The 4573-nt window shown below is 46.6% G+C and overlaps 1 protein-coding gene across 1 annotated transcript in view; it reads left to right on the forward strand.

The window, feature by feature from the left end:
• The first annotated feature begins 4289 nt into the window (after positions 1-4289).
• Positions 4290-4573, forward strand: part of MYH10 (myosin heavy chain 10) — a 121568-nt gene continuing 121284 nt past the window's right edge. The window contains exon 1 of the mRNA XM_077746906.1: positions 4290-4333. The gene's annotated coding sequence lies outside the window, so the exon portion shown is untranslated. The remainder of the gene's footprint in view (positions 4334-4573) is intronic.

Below are 4573 nucleotides of genomic sequence, written 5' to 3' on the forward strand. Positions count from 1 at the left end.
TGAAGAAGGGCTTGAGTTCACCTGACGTGGGGCTTGAACTCACGAACTGTGAGATCATGACCTGAGCCAGAGTCACATGCTTAACCAACTGAGTCACCCAGATGCCCCCAGACCTTCCAATTTTTCAAGGGAAACCAGAAATCTGGATTTTGATGTGATAGCTCTCACTCTCTCTCTCTCTCTCTCTTAATTATTAAGGTATATTTTGGAAATTGTGTCATTCACAGTCTAAGATTCAGTGATTTTTTTTTTTCTCTTTTTAAGTAAGTTTACCAAGTTGTGCAATCATCACCATGAATCAGTTTTAGGACATTTTCATCATCCCAGTAAGATCTCTCATGTAGAGGCCCCTGGGTGCCTCAGTTGGTTGAGCGTCCAGTCCACTCAGGTCATGACCTTGCAGTTTGTGAGTTCGGGCCCCGCGTCCGACTCTGTGCTGACAGTTCAGAGCCTGGAGTCTGCTTAGGATTGTGTCTCCCTCTCTCCCTCTGCCTGTCCCCCTCTCATTCTCTCTCTCTTTCTCTCTCTGTCCCTATCCTGGCCCTCACCCCAAGCAACTATCATTCTACTTTCTATCTCTATAGCTCTGCTTTTTATAGGTATTTCAGATAAATGGGATCACACAAAATATGGTCTCTGTGTCTGACTTCTGTCACTGAGGGTAGTGTTTTTGGGGTTCACCCCTGTTCTTGCACATATATACCTGTCTGTAGTTTGTTCCTTTTTGTTGACAAGTAGTTCTCCACTGTACGATGTAGACATTTTGTCTATCTATTCCCCAGTTGATAGATGCCTTTCTTTTCTTTTTTCTTCCTTCCTTTCTCTTCTCTTCTCTTTTCCTTTCCTTCCTTTCTTCCTTTCTTTCTTTCTTTCACTTCCTTCTTTCTTTCTCTCTTTTCTTTTTTCTTTTTTTATTTAAAATTTTTTTTTAATTTTTATTTTTTTACAAATAGTTTATTGTCAAGTTGGTTTCCATATAACACCCNTTAACTTTTTGAGGAACCTCCACACTGTTTCTTTCTCTCTTCCTTCTTTTCTCTCTTCCTTCCTTCCTTTCTTTCTTTCTTTCTTTCTTTCTCTTTCTTTCTTTCCTTCTTTCCTTCTTTCTTTCCTTCTTTCTTTCCTTCTTTCCTTCCTTCTTTCCTTCCTTCCTTCCTTCCTTCATTCGAGCCAGAGTTTCATTTCTTCCTCTCTCTCTCTCTTTCTTTCTCTCTGCTGTTGTGAATAATGCCACTGCTATGAGCAGTTGTGTGCAAGTCTTTGTGTCCATTTATGTTTTACATTTTTGTTGTTGTTGCTGTCTTTTGGTAGATACCTGAGGGTAGAATCGTGGATCCCTTTACGTTTAACTTTTTAAGCAAGCGGCAGATGATTTTTCAGAGCGTGTGCCCCATTTTATACTCCCACCAGATATGACCGGGCATTCCTGCTGCTCTACGTCCTCACCAACCTTTGCTATTGTCTATCTTTTCGATTCATTCCCAATGGGTGTGAAGTGGTATCTCATTATGAGTTTGATTTGCTTTTCCCTAATAGTTAATGGTGTCGGATAGCTCTTCATTTTTAAATGTTGGAATTCATTCAAATAAAAAAAAAATGCTTCGTATCAGCTCTGTGCAGATGGAACAAAAATGTTTAGAACAAAACAGGTTCATGGGCCGGAACCACCCTGAGGGAATGAGTTCGGACTTCTGACCTAAGCAGAGCAAAACAATGGTCAGTGAACTTTCGCTTTTGGGGGTAAAGCGGCCTAGACTATCAGCAAAAATTACTATGGAGAAAGAAGGGAAACATTTCTTTCACTTGTAATGAACTTGTAGATTAAAAACAATTGTTAATCTATTATATTTCATGATGCCACTTCCCCCCCATCCCCCGTACATCATCCTGTTATGTATCCAGTGAATGAGTCTTTGAAGTATCTATTTATATCCCGCTTTTATTTAGTTTTGAGACAAAGAGTGTGAGCAGGGGAGGGGCAGAGAGAGAAGGAGACACAGAATCCAAAGCAGACATGGAATCCTCACAAAGCCTGACATGGGGCTCGAACTCACAAACTGCGAGATCATGACCTGAGCCAGAGTTGGACACTCAATGAACTGAGCCACCCCGACGCCCCATATTTATATCCCCCCTTTCTTTTTAAAATTTTAATGTTTTTTATTTATTTCTGAGAGAGAGCGTGATCAGGGGAGGGTCAGAGAGAGAAGGAGATACAGAATCTGAAGCAGGCTCCAGGCTCTGAGCTAGCTGTCAGCACAAAGCCCGATGCGGAGCTCGAACCCATGAACCACGAGATCATGACCTGAGCTGAAGTCAGACGCTTAACCAACTGAGCCACCCAGGCGCCCCTATATCCCCCTTTTAAAGATGAGGTTAAGGAATTGGTCAAAGGGTAAACACCTAGTAATGACAGATGGATTCAGAACTGGGTTTATTGGGGTGGAAAGCCTGTGTTTTCCTCATCAAAATGGCGGCAGATTCTGGACGAGAGTTCCATGGGACTCTGGAGGATCCTGTCTGGCTGGATGATAGAGGTAGAGAGGGACATGATATTGGAGCCTGAGAGAGGAAGGCATCAGGCATTTCAAGGCTGCTTCCGTTAATGGGGCACCTGGGTGGCTCAGTTGGTTGAGTGTCCGACTTCAGCTCCGGTCAGATCTCATGGTTCATGGGTTCGAGCCCCGCATCAGGCTTTGTGCTGACAGCTCAGAGCCTGGAGCCTGTTTCAGATTCTGTGTCTTCCTCTCTTTCTGCCCCTCTCCCACTCATGCTCTGTCTCAAAAATAAATAAACTATATATATTAAAAAAAAAAAGCTGCTTCCGTTAACAGACAAAGGGAAGTTGGGGAGGGAAAGGGTAGATTTGGGTGGTGGGATGAGTGGGAATTGGAAGAAAAGGGCTTTGAGACTTACTGCTTTGCTGTGTCCCTCGCATCCAGGTAGAGATTGCCAGCAGGTAGCTAAAGACGTCTGGTGTAAGTGTTGGGAGAGTCACCAGGACTGGAGGTAGATACATTTGGGGACATTCTCTTGGATATTGATTTCTCATTAAGACTAGCATCCTTGTGATGTTCAATTCAGATGAGTTTCCTGCCTTCTCATGATGATGATCCACTGAGTTTGTTGTAAAATTGTGGGAAGGGGCGCCTGGGTGGTTCAGGCAGTTAAGCGACCGACTCGATTTCAGCTCCGGTCGTGATCTCACGGTTCCTGAGTTTGAACCCTGCCTTGGGCTCTCTGCTGACCCATCGGAGCCTGGAGCCTGTTTCAGATTCTGTGTCTTTCTGTCTCTACCCCTCTTCCACTCGTGCTCTGTCTCTGTCTCTCAAAAATAAATAAACGTTAAAAAAAAAACTAAAAAAATTGTGGGAAACCACGGACTTGGTGGCTAACAGGCTGTCTGTGCATGAATGCTCCAGGCACCGCACACCGCGTTCAGAAATGACCAGTCGAGTCTTTGGCCCTCACTGAACACACTGAAACATTCAGAAGAGGAATATCGTCCGTGTGTTTTGTACAGTTAGCCTGACAGTCTGCATTAAGGGCAGACCTCTTTATGGGGCCAAGTCATAAGTCATCTGCACAAGGGGCAGCTTCCCCCCCGCCCCGGGCTGGTGGGGATGGGGAACCAGATGGACCAGGACAAAGGACCCGGGCCCGGATTCTGACTTCCCCAGGAAGGACTCTGCGCTCAGCCGCCTCTTGGAGCCGTCTCTGAATTCCACCAACCCTTCCTTATCATTTCCTGCCTTGTTTTTTGCTTTATTCCCTTTTTTCTTTGGCCAGACTGGAAGTTTCCTAGGCTTACCCACTTCTCCGCTCACACGTATTGACACGCATCCATCGCCAACCTTAAATACCTGCATTTTGCTCTAAAAATTTTGGAGAGGGCTTTTGATAATTTGCGCTTTTCGTCAGAACAAGTACTGGGCTTTGCTCTTGCTGGTATATGTAATTATGCAATAGTCACGTTACAGCTGACTTAGATGCTGCAGATATTTCGTTAAATATTTATTAGCTTCAATTTTTTCCAGGTTCCTTCCCTTGTTTTGGAGACTCCCCATCCCCACCCCACCCCCTCCAGTTCTCACACGTCTTCTAAGGCCTTTGAAGACCTTAAGGGCCTAGGGGATAGGACAGGGGGCTCCCGGTGGTGAATGAATGAAGCAAAGAACGAATGAATGAGGTGAACGAAGGTCCTTTTCCGGAGTCTTCTCCCCGAGGCGGGCTCGCCTCTCGTTCTGGGACCTCAGCCCCACCAGGAGCCCNCTATGAGACTGCGGCCCCGGCGGCCTGGGCTGGGAGCGGGAGCCAATGAGCATCATTCCAGGTGGGTGGAGGGAGCGGACCTCGGGAAGGTAGCTGCGTTCGGGTTGCTAACGTCTTCCCTTGGAGATGGGCGCGCAAACGGACCAGTGGGTCTGGGGGCGGCGGTGACGGGCGTGGGGCTGGCCCAATGAGGGTGGGAGTGGGTGGGGCCGCCCGGAGCAGCAGTGCTAAAGGAGCCCGGCGGAGGCAGCGGTGGGTTTGGGACTGAGGGGCCGGATCTGTGGTCGCGGCTGGGGACGCC

The sequence above is a fragment of the Crocuta crocuta genome, unplaced genomic scaffold, assembly GCF_008692635.1.
Source record: "Crocuta crocuta isolate KB4526 unplaced genomic scaffold, BGI_CrCroc_1.0 scaffold139, whole genome shotgun sequence".
Classification (NCBI taxonomy): domain Eukaryota; kingdom Metazoa; phylum Chordata; class Mammalia; order Carnivora; family Hyaenidae; genus Crocuta; species Crocuta crocuta.